Source organism: Myotis myotis, unplaced genomic scaffold (assembly GCF_014108235.1).
Source record: "Myotis myotis isolate mMyoMyo1 unplaced genomic scaffold, mMyoMyo1.p scaffold_m19_p_2, whole genome shotgun sequence".
NCBI lineage: Eukaryota > Metazoa > Chordata > Mammalia > Chiroptera > Vespertilionidae > Myotis > Myotis myotis.
In genome coordinates, this window is record NW_023416324.1 from 63,045,066 (window position 1) to 63,063,329 (window position 18,264).

The 18,264-nt window shown below is 46.7% G+C and overlaps 1 long non-coding RNA gene across 1 annotated transcript; it reads right to left on the minus strand.

Annotated features, from left to right (window-relative positions):
- Nucleotides 1-8,789: 8,789 nt before the first annotated feature.
- LOC118677447 lies at nt 8,790-17,840 on the minus strand. The gene is made up of 4 exons (XR_004974394.1): nt 14,402-17,840; nt 13,113-14,237; nt 11,787-11,846; nt 8,790-11,053 (listed from the first exon to the last, which is right to left on the minus strand). It is a non-coding gene; the product is annotated as an uncharacterized LOC118677447 (long non-coding RNA).
- Between the last annotated feature and the right edge of the window lie 424 nt (nt 17,841-18,264).

The window sequence follows — 18,264 nt, forward strand, 5'->3', positions numbered from 1 at the left end:
TACTTACACAAATTCAATAATACGAGAAATACGGAATGTAAAAAATGAGGGTCCCTAGTAAACCCTCCTCTTCACGCACATGTGAGCACATACACACAGTCACTCTTTTTTTTTTTTTTTTTTTAAAATATATATATTTTATTGATTTTTTTACAGAGAGGAAGAGAGGGATAGAGAGTTAGAAACATCCATCAGCTGCCTCCTGCACACTCCCTACTGGGGATGTGCCCGCAACCAAGGTACATGCCCTTGGCCGGAATCGAACCCGGGACCTTTCAGTCCGCAGGCCGACGCTCTATCCACTGAGCCAAACCGGTTAGGGCCACACAGTCACTCTTAAGTGCATAGTGCATATTATTCTTATAGGTTTTGGGGTGTGCTTAACCTGGCATTTATTATTGTTATTATTATTATAAACAAAAACGATTAGACCATACATAGAGTTTTACATTTACTTACAAATTTTTGAGTAAAAAAAAAATACTTTTGAAAGTCAATAAATGTTGATACATGTAGCTCCCCCTCAGTCATTCTAATGTTTTTATAGACTTTCATTCTGTTATTGATATGCCATAATTTATTTAAATACTTGGCGTGGCAGACACTATTAGATGCCCATCCAAGAGCCATCCCCTCATTTCCTTGACTCCTTGCTAGCAGAGCCCAGTTTTGTCAGCTGTTGACCCTCCCATGTGTTCAGGAAAGAAAATCCCCATCTCCACCCTAACTCCAGGGACTGCACCAGGACTGGCTTCAGCCACCACAACGGGGCTCATTTCCTTATCAGGATTAAGGTTGTGACTTAATCCCGATCAAGAACAGTGAAGGATAAATCATCTGGGGGAAGCGGGAGTTTCTCGGAAAGGGTTTCCTTGACAATAAGAGACTAAGGAAGGAACTGCCTCCTGAGCCCAGGAGCCAGGCATCACTAGCACATGGAAGATGGCAGGCCAGGAAGGTGGGAAGGCCCTGAAGAGACCACTGAGCTGCGAATCACCCCACACTGGCCTACCTGACACCCAGACCTCCTGCTTGGTGTGAAAATGCACCGCCTATCCTTTAAACTATTTTTGTTAAGTCAGCTGTTACTTAGAGCTAAAATCATCCTAACTGGTGGTTTTACACTTGACCCTCTTTGAGGCCCTGGGCATTTATAAATAACATTGCAATAACCACTTCCAAAGGATAAGTACTTTTAGATGTGAATGAGTGGAACAACAAACAAATATTTGGCAGGAATAGAATATTTTTAATTATTTACCTTACATTTACTGAGTATATAGCCCTTGACAGTCCACAGGCTAGCCAGACATGGGCGACAAACAAAGAAATAATGAGACATGGTCCCTGGCCTCAAGGATGCCACATCCGGCAGAGTCAGTAATACCGGTATGTACGAGAACTTCAGTCAGAGAACCAAGAAACATGAGAGCATGGAAGGCAGTCAGCTTCACAGAGGACAACACACCTGAACGGGGTCTTGAAGGATGAGTAGGAGTTTGCTATTTGGAACCACCTCTAAAATTGGAAAACATTGAAGTATTTGAGGCATGGGAATACTATCAAAGTCAGCATACTTACAGACTCAGACAAGACCTGAGTAGTAACAGTCTTTTTGCATCTTGGTTTCTATGGTCGATAAGAGGAAAAGCAGCCCTCAGCAGGGACCTATAGGAGACATGCCCTGGTGATGAGGAAGGTTTGTCCCTTCCATGGGAGTTACCATTGGAAATCCCCCATCGTCACAGCAATAAGAGCCGCTAGCCTGCCGAGTGAATCAGCCTGGGCACCAGCAGACATGAGCTGGGAACGGTGGAGTGCAGCCACTGCACCATCCCACCAGGAGACAACACGGTCTGCTTCTCCCACACGATGGCCTCAATATGACAGGTTGACCTCAGGCTGACAGGACCCAGCCCAGGTGACTCACTGGGGTCCCCTGAGACAGCCCCAAGAACTACTTGGACTCAGCAGTAAAGGCAAAGAGCCAGAGAGAAGTGGCCTGGGTGTCCTGGTCACTGCCACCCAGCACTCCTGTGTTTGTGCCTCAAGTCAGATTCTCCAAGGAGGCCAGCCCCTTCGTGGTTTCCAGTGCCTTCTAGAATAAGGCTCACACTCACCACCAGCTGCATACAGCTCTCTTGACCAGGATGGTAAAGCCTGCGGCAATGTGACATGTAAACAACAGGCCACAGGGGCAGCTCCATGCTGGTGCCTTAAACCACATCCATTCCTCCAGACACAAAAGAACGATCATAATTGCACTCACAATCAGAGTGAATGTCAAGAAAAGGTGTAACTAAACAGCTAACTGTTTACATTCTGTATGGCCACAAATTAGAAAGTAATACCGTCTTTATATGCTATGTCAATAAATAACTGAGCTGGAAGATTTGGATCATGATATTATGTCAATGCACCTGTTCTTAACCATTCCAAGTCCACATAGGCTCCTGAGAACTTAACCGCCACGGTCACTGTCACTGTCATCTGCCTGGAAGCTGTACATTCTCGTTGTGCTTTCACACGTTAGAGACCAGGTCTCTCGGCCTGCTGTGGGAACATGGCAACAGTTCAGCGCCAGCCACAGGAACCACTGCTTTTGGGGGTGAGGGATGGTAAAGCCAAAAAAGAAAGATAAGAAATCCCCTATAACATTAGACAGATTATAAGAAATTGTTCTGAATTTTGGCCAAGAAGTCAAGATTAGCAATTACATGGATGGCCTCAATAACAGAAACTCATTCATTTGACACACATCTGTACATATATGTTTTTCTGCTACTACTACTACTATCACACACACACACACACACACACACACACACACACACACATTTATATTCCTGTTTTTTTCATGTCAGCACAGGCCTGGCTCCTGGAAGGTACAGATGACCAAGGACTTTCCACCAGGGAGTCAGAGAACCAACGCCACTTCCTCACTCTGGAAGGGCTGCCACGCAGACCTGTTGCTGCGACCTTGCTTCTCTGGTTTTCTCAGGATCTGCATGGACGGGAATCGGGGCTGGGCCTACCATTTCCCACTCCCGGAATGGAGGAAGGGTGAGGATTCCAGCCCGGCATCCCTAGGGAACTGCGGAAAAGGGACATTATTTCAAACCTATCACCCATATTCTCTGCAAAGAGAAACCCATGGGGAGTATTCCCACAGGGGCCCAATTTTATCCTTCAGTCATCGAATTGCACTTCGAGTCCTGAAGCATTGCATCATTACTTAGCACTTTGATATACTGTGTTTCATCTAAGACACTGCCAATTGTAAGATACACCATCATTGTACTTACCACTAAGAAAAACCCAGCCAATCACACCAGGTCATACCATCTGCGGTAAGAGGCATTCTGATTTCAGAGCTGTTAAAGGGTAAAACAATGTACCTTCTCTAATCAGTGACATCGAGGGGCTTGTCTCTCTAACCAGACTGTGAGTTCCTGGAGGACAGGAGCACACCTGACAGCCTTCTCCACTTTGCTGTGCTTCGTGCGGTTCGTGCACAGAGGAAGTACCGAGTAAGCACACTTGAGTGAATGAATGCATGCGTGAGTTGTTGCTACAAATCCTACGGTCCCCTTAGCAGCGGTTCTCAACCTGTGGGTCGAGACCCCTTTGGGGTCGAATGACTTTCACAGGGGTCACCTAAATACATCTTGCATATCAGATATTTACATTACGATTCATAACAGTAGCAAAATTACAGTTATGAAGTAGCAACAAAAATAATTTTGTGGGTGGGGGTCACCACAACGTGAGGAGCTGTATTAAAGGGCCGCGGCGTTAGGAAGGCTGAGAGCCACTGCCTCAGAGGACAGCGCGCTGAGAAATCAATGACCCGCTCAGGCAGAGCAGATGGGGCCTGGGTTTTCCTGCCCCGGCTAACATCGGAAACGCCAGATGCCGCGACCAGGCATGGAGGGAGCCCCTAACCAACCCCCAGGGCCTCCAGCACAGCAGCTCGAGGCCCGCTCACCTTAAGGGCTGCTCAGCGAGCTGCGGGCCAGACACACTGAGACGCCAGGCTCCTCGGGGACCTATTTATGTTTCTCCTGAAAACCGGTGTGTAATATCAAACTCCTGAAAATAAAATCGCAGTTTAAGTGGACTGTGGGAGCTGGCTATTTAGAGGAACCTGCTGGCGAGCTCTCTTGTAAAGTCAATAACCACCCCAGATTTATCTATTTTATGACTTTGGATTTTTTGTGTATCGCGTTCCCGTAGAGCAAGGCACACCCTTAGATCGAGTTTCCCCACAGTGCAGTCTTTGTGCTGGGTCAGTGGCCTGAAGGGTTTGTGCCACGACTGGCCTCCCTCCCTTGAGGGTTTCTGGTCTGCTCAGGCCCCAGTTAGACTAAACCCCCCGCCCCCAGGTGCCAGGGCTTCCCTGCTCTGGAAGGAGAAAATGGAAACCACACTTTCCTTTGTTTGGTTTACTTTAGAATGAAGTTATTTCTGACAAGGGTTGCATTCCATTTAGAGAGATGGGCCACAGCGATAGTGCAGGTATGTACCCTGCACGAAGCGGAGCATAGGTGAGCACGCCACACGTGTGTGAAGGGAGAGGGAGGGCACTCATATGTTTGACTATGTGCCCTTGAGCAGAAGGGACCTCCCAGGTTCTGGACCACCTCTTTTGGGAGATAAAGAGGTAAACAAGACTCAGCCTCCAGCCTCATAGTCTAGCCACAGTAAGCTGTGCTGAATGAGGCAATGCAGGTCTGAGGATGCCTCTGCCTGAGAGATTGGGGAAGGTTTTACATGGGGTAGAATCTGGAAGTTGGATCTCTGTCCCAACTTCTGGGTAGAAGTTGGGACAGAGAAACAGCATGTGCAAAGGCACAGGGGTGCAAAAGCATAGGAGCCTCAGGAATTGTGGGTAAGGGGCAATCTGCAGTTTCTCTCTTTATTCCCACCCAGAGCCCCAACAGTAAGGTGAAGGACACCCTTTGACTGGGCCCACAATTGCATTGTCTCCAGGGAATCCTAAACTTGACCTCCCAGATCTCCTGTTTCCTACAGACCTATGAACCTGGTGCTATTGGTGCTGCAGACCCACTAACAAAAAGTGGGGCCCACACTCCTGAAAAAACCTTCTCCCCTATAGTTTTGCCAGCTAAAGGGTGAGAGAAGCAGGTTCCGTGATGATGATTCTGGAATAGGGCTGTAATACCCAATCAGAAATGCCAGGTGACATCCTTATCCTTGCTTTGTCCCCTTCCCTCAACCTTCCTAAACTGTCACACGCTTGTGAAATCTGCAGGCTCCTATTAGCCTGGCCTGCTCCTCCGACTCTGCTCCCAGAGCATGCTAACTAATCCCTGGGAAGCACATGTTCTCATGACCCCTGCAAGGTGGTGAGAGGCGTCAGAGGCAACAGCTATGTGTCTCTGAAGCTTGGATTCTCATCTCCCTAATCTCTGGGCTCAGTCTCCTGTCATCAATGCCTTTACTCACTATTGTCAGGCGAGTATCATCCGTTTTACTTCGTAATATTATCCTGGCAGGATGAGAATGACAGAACTCTGGGGATGAATCGTGGGAGAGGCTTAGGGGTTCCTGGCTCCACCTACTGCCAGGACCCCTTCCCCATCTCCTTGGCAAGGGGCAATTCAGGCCTTTCTCATGGACAGGGATGCTCCCCACTCTGTCTCTTTCTGAAGTTCATGCTCCAGAAGTGTTAGCCATTCTTCTGAATATTAACTTGAAAGCCATCTCCCTAAAACTTTCAGTAACTTGAAGATTCTCTTTCTGGTACTCAGAATGAATTCAGTCCTCTCATATTTAAGTTCTCAAATTTTTGTGTTCCATCCCCATCTGCACTCGCTCCCTTCTCCCCCTCTTCCACCCGGACCCCACCCCCGCCCCCAGGGTATATAGTGGGTACAATTATTCCTCACAGGATCAACAGAGTTTTCTAGACGTTCCCTGAGTGCCAAATCCAGCAAGTCGATCAGCATTCTTAAGGAACCTAAGTGGGCTTTTGTCACCTATCCACCTTTCCCACTGAACTGTCAGACCTCAACATATGTATGAACTTACATTTCAGAATCTAAGGGGCTACAGAGTCCAGGAGAATTGGGTCTTAAATTTCTTGGTAGCCCCAGCCCCAGGCACCCCCAGCACAAAGCCTGTAACCAGCAGGCAATTAGTAACTGTATGGCCAATCAACCAATTCATCTGTTTAATAAAAGCAGGCTAAGCTTGCATTTAGTTCCTTAGCAGTATGTTGATACTTATAATTAACTGAAATCTGATGGTCTATTTCATATGAACTTCTATAAGGATAATCTGTCACTTCTACTTGTACTGTTTGCTTTCCTTAATGTAAATTTAGGATGTGGCATTTGTGCAACAAACACACGCTTCCAGAATTTGGTGGCTTAAAGCAACAAGGATTTCTTATTTGTCTCAGTTTTGTTGGTAGACTCAGCTAGGAGCTTGGCTGGGGCTGGAATGTCCAAGATGGCTTCATCCTGGTGGCTTCTTGGGGCTCCCGGACGTTCAGTGGTCTGACCTGAGCTTTTCTTTTACGGACGAAAAGCTGGCTTTTAGGAGAGAGTGCGCCAAGAGGACAATCCCCAACGCCGAGCACCTAGTAAATCTGAGTGCTTCACTCCAATATCTCCTGGGTCAAAGCAAGTTACGTGATCAAACCCCGAGTCAATGTGGGAGGTGTAGTTCATTGGGAGCCACCAATGTTACAAGGCCTACCATGTTTATCCTTATTAAATTCCATGGTTATACTTTTGAGAGCGAGGACTTTTTCCCTCAAGTCTGTATAAAATTCTAATTTTTCTAGACATGAGCAAGCCTGATGATGCTGAAGAGGATGCATCATTTATTGTCTGTGGTGTGCCAGGTTGTTCCTTACATATTTATGACTATCAAAAAAAAGAAAAAATCCCAAGGACAGAACTATTGTGCCCATTTTAAAGATGCGGAAAGTGAGATTCAGAGAACCCAATTAGTTGAACACAAGATTTCAACCTAGGTCTCTAACCCCAAAGCATTTTTTTTAAAAAGTCGCTGCACCACATGTCTCTCAGAGTCTGAACTTTTGACTCAAAGAAATATACAATTTCCTGCAAAAAAAAAAAAAGTTTTTCAGACTCTAATAAAGAACCCAAGAAGTCAGAAAAAGCAAAAGAACTTTTCTTTCTCTAGAGTTCCTTAAGTGATTAAATCTCATTTTGTCCTAGGGTATTTTGGTTTTCTTTGTTTAATACAGCTAAGTCCCCTGAGTCGTGAAGGAGCCCTAAAGTGCTGATCATACAGTAGGGCTGGGATGTTTAAATATCTGAATGGAGGTTCTGATAAGGCTTTATACACACAGCTATAAGGCAGGGTTCGTACACAAAACAGCTTGGTTTGAACTTGAAGTCCATCTTAACTCCATCCATACTGTCTGAATTGCCAGCCTAATTGGCCTCCAAGTAGAGAACTATGCTTTTTTCTTTATCTACGCTGGTAAATTATTAAAGGGCTCTTCTGCCTAGGGGGAGATCATTAACTACCCGGGAGGCTGCAGACGGCACCTGCCAGATGCAGCAAGGTGAGCCAGGGCAGCTCTGCGTAGGATGGCAGAGCTGGGCTTCCTCAGGCAGCTTCCCCTGGTCAGCCGGAACGAGGGAAAGGCCACCACTGAGCAGGGCGGGTGGGGCCAGGGCCAGCGGGCAAGAATGGAGGCAAGGTTGAGATGGGGAAGAGGGCCTCTCCTGTTTCACCTGCAAACAGATTTTAAACTCATTAGGTACTAAAAATCCCATTTGCCTATTGAATATGTGCCACATGGACCTGCATTAACCCACCCTCCCAGCTTTCTCTCTTGGAGGGTGGAACTACTGGGTGACAACCCTGTCACATGTAAAAGTAGAGGCTTAGCCTACTGCCAGATTGGTCACTGGAGACACATTTGTGTAGGTGAGCAGAAGTGGGTGGGAGTATTGAACCTCACCTCACCTTTTCACCAGTCCAACTTCTTCAGGTCACAGATGAGGAGACATGAAAGGTTACTTGACATGTCCAAGGCCACCAACTTCATTACTGCCAGCGATGGGACAAGAACCCATACCTTCCGACTCTAGGGCAGGGCTTTGCTCAGTATTGGTGCTGGTGCCAATCTCAGTAGCTTTACTTAGTGTGTTGGGCGGACAGTTGAAGGCACTTTCCCCACGGAGTCAGGGGACTGGAGTATCTAAATCCTGGGCTTTAGAACAATAACTCACAGCTTAGTTATTCTGTGTCCTCATTCCATTCTTCACTTACTGTTCCTTTTGGAAAGTATGCAGCTCTTAGAGAATTCTCTTGCCTGTGATTCTACTCTCTCAGTGTTTCCATCCACAGAATGGGCCCAAGTACAACAACCTTTCACTCCTTCCCTGTGCAAGAGTCTGGGAAGGATTCCTGAAGCAACACCATGAGTTCTCCATGACTCACCTGTGGTGCCGGAACTCAGGCTCAGGCAGCCTCAGGTTCCTCTGGCCTTGCAACACATACACGATAAATCACACACGAGAAGTCAAAACTTAGTGGGTGGGTACTGGCCCTTTGTGAGTGGTTGTACACCATACCCAACTATAGCGTTACACTTGGTGATGAAAGGGCTGGATAGAGGTAAAAGCCAGGGAGAAAGATTTGCCCATGATTCTTTAAACTTATTTAATAAACATGTTAATTAATCTCGCTGAGAACGGTGTTCAGGGCTGAAAGTCCCTGTACTTCGAAGGTCACCATCTGTGGGAGAGGCAGACAGAAACAAATCATTTCCATTCACAAGGAATGTGAGGTGTGGGAGGTTGCATGGCGCGAGAACCCACATCTCCCACCTCCCAGGACAGGACTGTCTCCTCGGAGCTGCTAGCAGCCTCAGAAGGTGTACCTAGTGGTGTACTGGGCAGAACACGTGGAAAGCACTTTTCTCTCGGGGCCAGGAGTTTGGGAGTGAGAGCAGCATGTGCAAGTCCTGCGGAGCCAGACCTGAAGCAGTCAGAGGAGACGGTGTGTCCGCTGAGCCTTGGAGGACAAGCTGACAAAGGCTTCAGGAAAGGCATTGCCTGCAGAAGGAACAGCCTGAGCAAAGCGAGGAGGCACTGTGGGCAACCGTGAGCCATTCTGGCAAGAGGTCTCCTTCACCCCCACACAGCACACACAGAAACCGGTGAGGAGCGCCTGCCCTCACCTTCTTCCTTGTGGGGGGCCTCCCAAGGACGCCAGAGCGCTCTGCCTCATTGTCTGAGGTCACCGAGCCTCCTGAAGGTATTTCAGGAATGTGGAGGCCTGACTCACTCTCTTCCTTGAGTTCACAGTCTGAAGTTCATAAAGCCGCTTTCCTCTTTAGTCATTCTTATTCAAACATCGGCCCACATGCTTCACAGATGGAGCTGGCAGGAGGAATCCAGGGACACATTTTTTTTGCTCAGGATGTGAAAGTAGATGAGGAGTTAAGGAGAACAAGGAGAGATTATTCACCGAGAGCCGCTGGCGCCTTCGGCAGGGGTCTGAACGCACAGAGCATGGCTGGCTTGCTCAGACAGCAGAGACCCCTGTGCCTTAGTTCTCTCATCTGTATGCAGGGACAACAGCCACACCTACATCAGAGAGTCGTGATGTGGATGAAGGGAGTGAATCCCCGTAAAGTACCTAGAATACAGACTGACAGTAATAAGCATCCAATAAATACTCGTTTATTATCAATATTGTAGCCCACAGTTGGCAGAGAGTGAATTTTCTAAACACAAAGTGATAGGGGAGAGGAAGTCTTCTGGGAATAGCGCCGTGTGGGTTGAACCTGAAAGAAAGTGTCCCCTGCAGTGTACGGAGCTGTCTGGACAGGAGGGCCTTGGGCAGGGCACACACACCGTACACACCGTGAGAAGGGCAGTGCCGAGCCTTGGAAGAGAAGACACCCAAGTGTCTTAGGACCAGATGCCAAAGATAAAGTTGCCACTAAAGTACTTCTTCCAGGTTGGAAAAAGGCATCAAAATATCCAGAGAATTGCCCTGACCTGTTTGGCTCAGTGGATAGAGCGTCGGCCTGCGAACTGAAGGGTCCCAGGTTCGATTCTGGTCAAGGGCATGTACCTTGGTTGCGGGCACATCCCCAGTGGGGGGTGTGCAGGAGGCAGCTGATTGATGTTTCTGACTATCTCTCTCCCTTCCTCTCTGTAAAAAAATCAATAAAATATATTAAAAAAATATTCAGAGAATAAACACAGGGAGACATCTGGAGCGTGGGCTGGGCATACAAATGGCCCGCTGCAAGGTTCCACATTCGTGTTATTCACCTCGTTTCTCCAGCTGCCGAGTGAGCAATGAAATGAACAGATCAGAGGCCCTGTCTTCCTCCTTTCTGACCCCAGATGCTTTAGAGGATTGAAACTGCCAGGAAACTTCCAGTTCAAAACGCCCATCCACATGGCCTCGGAGCTGGCTTTCAGATCTGTCCTAGAACACACCACAGCTGTCTTGATGCCAAGGTTTGGGTCTAAGCGGTCTTACCACCGCTGGGATTCTACGTGGACAGGGCGAACCTCTCTCTGCCTTTCAGAACATTCTGCAGGGAATTCTCACTCCCCTGCCCACCTTAGACAAGGCACTCGGCACACTAGTGGAGACAGGGGGGAAGCACACAGCCCCATGGAGCTTCTGGGATTCATTTTACCAGCAAGTTACTTTCTTTCCTCCTTCTCCCTCAGCCCCCCAGGCCCCATCCCGTCCCTCTCTCCTCCCTACCCTAATTGGAAGGGGCCAGCACCTGCCACTGGGTGCATCTGTCATTACAGTGACCACAGAGTAAGAATCCTGCATGAATTTGAAAGGCCTTTTTAAAAAAAAGTAAAAATAGTCCTAGTGGAAGAGATGATTTAAGGGTTTCACCGAAGGGAATTGAAAACAAGTATTACTGGCTCGAAGAGAAAGATGATTGAATAGATAGGAGGGGAAGGCAATGTCTGTCCTATTTTCAGACCAACGAGCAGATATAAATTTCACTACTTTCTTGCTTCATGAAGAGGAACTGGAGAGTTGAGACGAGGTGATTCTTAAAAGAAAGAACAGTTATTAGATTCCTTACTATTAATCATTAAAATTCCTGAATTTTTTATTAACTAGCTTCCCCCTCGCCCAATAACAAAATACATGCTTATGGCAAATAATCTAAACTGTGGAGAAGGGAATGAGGTGAAAAGTAAAATTCCTTTTCTCCACTCCACACCCTCTTCCCCATACCTCCCTGAGTCCCACTCCCCAGCAGAACCTACGCTTAAGTTTCTTCCCCATCTTTCTAGATTTTTCCGTGTACATTCCAACCTCTTCTTGCACTACTCTCCTCCTTACTCACCCACGAGAGGCCTTCACACTTAGGCTCTCTCAGCCTTCTACTTCCTGTGTCAGGAAACCCCCTTTTGTCTTTGTGTGGCTGGAGCCTTCAGGGTCCCGCTACTGTCTGCTCAGAATTGCCATCTCCTCTGTGACCTCTCTGTTTAAAGAGGGATCCCACCGTTACCACCATTCTCTACCCCGCACTCCATGCTCACCACTGTCCACCCAGCCCTTAACACAATGTCCAGCACAGAGAGCTATTTGATAAACATAGGATGGATACATGGGTGAGTGCATGAGATACACACACACACACACACACACACACACACACACACAGATTATTTCCACAAAATATAAATGGGGTGATATCACACATGGAGTTTTACAATTTGCTTTTCTAAATCACAACATGTAAAAATGACAAAAATGAACATTTCTTAAGCACTTACATTTCAAGGACTATTCGCAGCCTTTTACATGTATCCTTTCATTCAATTAGTACTGTCCCACTTTACAGATGAGGAAGCAAAGAAACGGAGACACAGGGAAGTTAAGGAACCACCTAAGGACACACAGCTTGCAAATGACGGAGCCTGCACAGGTAAACTTACCTCATCTAAAAATGACTGTTTAGCTTGAATTAATATATTTAACATTTTTTACTTGTGGCAAAATATAGATAATATAAAATTCATAAAGTTTACTATTTTAACCATTCATAAAGTTTACTATTTTAACCATTTTTAAGTAAACCAAGTTTAGTGGCATTAAGTACATTCACATTGTCATGCAACCACCACCACCGACCATCTCCAGAACTTTGTCTTCCCAAATTGAAACTCTGCACCCATTAGGCAAAAAAACCCCATCCCTTCCCCCTTTGAGCCGCTGGCAACTACCATTCTGCTTTCTGTCTCTATGAACTGACTACTCTAGGTACCTAACGTAAGTGGAATCATACACTACTTGTCCTTCGGTGGCTTATTTCACTGAGCATATTGTCTTCTTTAATTAACATTTTAATGAATAATTTTATTGAATAAAATATTCAATCGCATGATACATCATTCAAAAGGCACAAAAAGACATAAAGAGCAAGTTCTCCTACCTCGGTCTCCAGGCACCCCAGAGGCAAACCCTCTTCCCAGTATTCTTCCAAAGATGTTCTCTGCGTATACACTCATATGCCTATGCATTATTTTAATACAAATAACAGCATACTCTATGTACTGTCTCATTTCTGCATCTCCCACTTAACTATTGTATACTCCTTGGATAATGCTCCATGTCACTGTGCATTGAACTGCCTCTCAGTAAGTTATTTTTTATTGAAATATAATACAATAAAGACAAGTGCATATAACGTAAGTGCACACTTTCACAGACTGAACACACACCCGTTTAACCAAGACCCTGATCAAGAAACGGAACATTACCAGTTCCCCAAAAGTCTCCCCTGTGCTCCTTTCCACCCCACTCCCTCACCAAAGGTAAACACACTCCTGACTTCTTAACACACTAGATTAGCTTGGCCTGTTTGTGTAGTTTTATAAAAAAATCATACTGTTCATACTCGAACGTCTGGCTAATTTCATTTACCATTACGCTGGTGAGATTCATCCATGGCACCGAATTTCAGCTGATGCTTAACAGTACCTTTGAAAAAGTCAAGTCCCTTGTTGCTGCTGCTGAGACTTCCCCACCCTCACGGTTCTTGGGCTTCTCTAAAAAGCTTTGTAAATGCCTTAAATAGTCGGCAGAGAGCCAAAATTCACCTGTAGCTAATGATGAAAAGCCTTTGTGGATATTTGTGTAGAAAGTTCTATTGGAGTGAGGAGAGGGCAGCCTTCCTTTCTGGTCAGCATCTTTGTAGCCACAGCTCAGTAAGATACGCTCCTTTAAAAACAACAATACCACCACACACATATTTTTATTGATTTCAGAGAGGAAGAAAGAGGGAGAGAGAGATAGAAACATCAATGATGAGAGAAAATCATTGATCGGCTGCCTCCTGCACTCCCCACACTGGGGATCGAGCCCGCAACCCGGCCATGTACCCTGACCAGGAATTGAACTGTGATCTCCAGTTCATAGGTTGATGCTCAACCACTGTGCCATGCCAGTGGGGCAAGACACGCTTCTTGAGGTGTCATTCCCTCAGCCAAGAACTCAACTCTAATTCCCTGAACACAAGGAATCATGACAAAGCACTGGTTTGCAAATGGTACTTTTAAAGCAGAGTCAAAACTATTTCTAAATAAAGAGCAAAGCAGCTTTAACTAATATCAGCAAAGGGTCTAAGAAAAGAGATGTAGCTAATGTATTCCACCTGTTTGCTCTCTTGTGCCCTAAGACTCAGGACAAAGTGCCAGTTTGGGAAAGGAATCATAACACACAGGGCAGGAACAAGGTACAAACAAGGCAAAGTTGGACACACTGTCCAACTTGTGTTTCCCAAACTGTCAAACCAGCCCCCAACCTCACTCGCATCCCTAGTCTGACCATGACAGGAGCATCTATTTCCAGATACGAGCTGTTAAGCAGCAGAACCAATCTGCACAGTCGTGTGGAACCAATCACCACTGCCCTGATTGGTTCGGGAGGCAGCACACAGGACTGCATTCTTGTGGTTCAAGCACCACATGCGGCCTGCACTGGGCCCAGCAGAAGAGGGGGAGGCAAAGGATGTACTCTGCCCTTTGGCAGACTGTTTTGCCAGAACAATACTGCACTTCTTGCTTTGGCACATTGCATTCCCTCTCCCCACATGAGCCTTGCCCTGGAAGGTTTCGTTGCATGAACCCCAGAAGACATCTTCTCTATTTATGGAGAAGAGAATGGAGACGAGGAATGGATTGGGAAGGTTTTCATAGGGGCCTCCAAGCTCAACTGGCTGGAATCTGAAGAAGGCAAAAAAAAAAAAAAAGGAATGTTAATCCTCAATGATTGAACAGAAGCTAAGCAAACATCGGGTGACAGAGCAAACACACAGGAAATATGACCTGTGTGCCCTTGGAAGGGTTATCATTCTTGAATTAGTCTTGAAATGGAAGGAGGTTCTTACTGACTCTGGGGTATTTGAATCCCAGTCTGAGCAAAAGCTTCAGTCTTGATTCCTGGGAGAACAGCATCAAGTGCAAGGGTCAAGGAATTTCAGAGCTGGGGTGTCTGAGAATTAGTCTCATGTGAAAAGAAGTTCCAGGAGTCAACAGTAGCTGGCAGCAGACAACCTCTCCAGGCTTGAGGATTGCAGAGTCCTTGACCATTAGTCAGAAGGTAATCTTAGGGATGGGATGGCCCAAGGCTGAGTTGTTCACTCTCCAGATGAGGACACCGAGGTCCAGAAAGGGTAGGAGGATTTTCTAAGGTCACACAGCTGGTTCACGGCACAGCTGGGAGCAGAGCCATGGTGAGCTGACTTTCATTCCCACGCCTCAGTCTACGTGTAACCTAAGATCAAAATAGTTGGGTGGCAGAAAGAAGGGGGAAAATGATGGGCTTTGAAAGTCAGTAGTAATCCTATCATTAGACGCACAGACATCATTAGCCAGCTAAATATGCTAATGTCCTTAATGTGAGAAGCAATACCTATTACACTAACAAGGTGACTGTACCATTAACCATTATGGCAGACATTTTTTTCAAGTTTAGGGTCCTAGAAAAGAAACACATATAAAAAGAGATTTATACACACACATCCTGTCTAAACACACACCTTGGCCATTCTGTTATGTAAATTGAATGAAATTCAATTTTTATCCCTTAATTTTGCCAGATTACAAAGACTGCAATTGAATTATACACAGAATGGTGACAAAGTTATATGGTTTGTAGTTTAAAACAAAATTGGTTAGGTTCCCCTCCCCCTTTTCACAATTTTATTAGTTTTTAAAAAGTGACTTGAGTCATAATGAAGGTGTTGAACAAGCAGATGCGAAGACAAAAGTCCATTTAGTCAGCCCTGGCAGGGTGAAGTACCATTTGGCCAATGTGGAGTCCCGGTTTGGGGCAAGGAGGAAAGGCATGCCCATGAAAACCATAAGCGAACGGGTATATTTTAGATTTCTGAGGGCCCTTCAAGGGGCTAAGAAAAACTAGAATGCCAGTTTGAGAGAGGATACAGACTTCTCATTGTTTCTTAATGTAGGTTAGAACATCAACAGTCTAGAGTGCTGAAAGAGACCTCTTGTATTCTATTCAAAATAGATGAATGACATACATAGGTCTAGAAGGATCTCAGAAATCACCTAATCCAGCATCTTCATTTTCCAGATCAGAAAACAGAGGCCCAGAAATATCCAGGAATCTGATTAAAGGTAGCACAAATTCTCAGTGTGGTTTGCCAACCTCTACTGTGTGTCTTGGAGAGGGGCGCAGGGGAGAGAGGCTGGGGCAGACGGCATTCCAACCGGTCTGTGAATCTTTCAAAGTGCAAGCCATACAAAAAGTGTATGTGGAGTTCTACTTCCCTGGAAGAGTTCAATCTATGGGAATTTACTCGAAGATTTATATGAAGATTTAAAAATGTTACAATTGTAATAAGTATCCAGCCCTTCAAGTGTTCGTTCAGAGTGGATAGTAGGTGTGAAGACACTGGAGATGGGTCCTCTGTCTTCTCAGAGGGGCTGGAGCTGTTCCTGGGGATTAGAGCCAGAGGCTGAGAGGCCACAGTGCTCCCCTGGCGAGTGTCACCAACTTGCTGCACCTCGTCCTCTTCAATTCCTTTGACATCTGAAGTCTATGTTTCAACAGTCATCCAGTTTGATGATAACTCTCCACAAAACCAACACCTGAAAGTACCTGGGGCTTAAGGCCCCAAAGATAGTTTGATGAATGAGACTACACTCTTGGAGCGTAACTGGGACTGCTGTCACCACTCCATAAGAATGGCTACCCTTTTATTGAGCACTTACTAGGAACGGGACTCATGACGTATGATATTATTTCCTCTCAGCAATATCAGTGCACAACAGGGGGAATAGCTCCCTGTTTCAGAAATTGGAAAGCAAAGGTCAGTCATCGCCCAGTAACTCATCAAGGTCACCTGGGCAGCAAGTGGCAGACTGGTTAAACCCTTGATTCTCGGGCTCCATTTCCCTGCCTCCTGGCGTAGGGCCCATGCAGGTGAAGTGGCACCCATGACTCCTGTTGGTCCAGATTTTAAGGTAGTGTCAAGAGCCTTCTTAATTACAATATTTGTTTGGAGGCCTGTTTTCTGAAGCTTCATGTTTGTTTGTCATTCATACATATGACTTCCTTCGATTTCTCTGCAAATTTCCACCAAATAAAACCATATGCACTTCCATAGCAACATTGCAATACAAACATGGTGTAATCTTTGTCTATTGCAGCACACAGCTTGAAAGTTTTTTTAATTAAAAAAAACAAAACAACTACATCTGTATACAGTTGAACCTAGTCCCATGGCAACAAACACAAACATCAACTTGGGTTCTTTTTAAATCTTGTGTTCTCTTTTCTTTGCAGGGTAATCCTTTTAGAACTGAAACCGGGTTGCAACACTTGTGACTAAGCCGGACCCAACTCGGTGAGGGATGAGCTGCCAGCGCCGCGAAGGGCCTTCGGCGGGACCATGGCCACTGCTGGGCGCGCGCGCCAGTCGGGCCGGGAGCTCTCACCGCCGGCGCTTGACACACGCAGAGACGGGGCTGTGTCCCTGGCCTTGCGGAAGCCAGAGAGTGGCCAGCGAGGTCAATCAGGTCCCTGCGGGAGGCCGACAGGGGGGAGGCGGGGGAAGGCGGCCGCCCTAACTGCCCGGGAGGCTGCGATGCCCGGTCCCCGCCAGCACCTAGCTGTTTCCGCACGCCACCGCGGCGTGTGCCGCGTCCCAATTGACCCTCCCCGTGACCCTCCCGGCGGTATCGCTCATAGTCACATTTTACAAATGACAACCTCCCGCTTCATGGAGGAGAGCTATTTGCCCAAGCTGACAGACTGGGGAGGGATTTAAAATCAGGACTCTACTTTCTTACTCTGCTTCTTTGGCTCCTGACTCGCAGCGCGCTGGGGACCACTGCGCTATTGGACCTGTGATGTGACTCCCTCCCACAGCTGCCCGGGGCGGGGGTGGGGACGCCTCCGGGGAACAGGGCCTCCATAGACCGGCTGTGGGAAGCGAGGCAAGTAAAGGTGGGTTTGGCTGCAGTCCCTGCTTCTCCCCTCTGACTCTCCTTTCTCCTGGAGCCCCGGCTTTTGAAGGCTTTCTACATCCTACAAAAGGAGCCGCCACAGAAATGAAGACATTCTCAAGCACCCAGGCAACTGGGGCTGAGCGTTTGATTCTCCGGTTCTATAGTGGAAGGTCCCCCACTCACTAGCTGGAAGGGGGAGGATTCACGCGGTAAATGTCATTCTCCGTGTTTCACGTTCATGAACTAGAGAAACTGTCAGGACCAGGTGATGGCACCTGGCTCTTCCGCACTGGATTTATGCTGAGGTGAGAAGAAAACCTACCATTTCTGGAAACTTACCAGGTGCCAGGTGCTCTGAGAAGCTCTTTATAACATTTCATCCTCACAAAACCAGGAGGGAGACAGTACTATTATTCTTTTTAAAAATAGATATATTTTTTATTGATTTCAGAGAGGAAGGCAGAGAGAGGGAGAGATAAAAACATTAATAAGAATTATTCATCAGCTGCCTCCTGCAAGCCCCCTCCTGGGGATTGAGCCTGCACCTGGGGTGGGAATCAAACCATGACCTCCTGGTTCATAGATCAGCACAAGCACTGAGCCACACCGGCCGGGCAATACTACTATTCTTGTTCAGTGCTCGAGAGATCCAGAGCTTTAAGAGGCAGTCTGTCCTGTCCAAGATCTTGCAATGGCAGAGCTGGTTCCGCCCAGGGCTTCAGACTCAGAGCCTGCTCACCACTGATTTCCCCATAGAAGGTGGTAGGGGCCACTC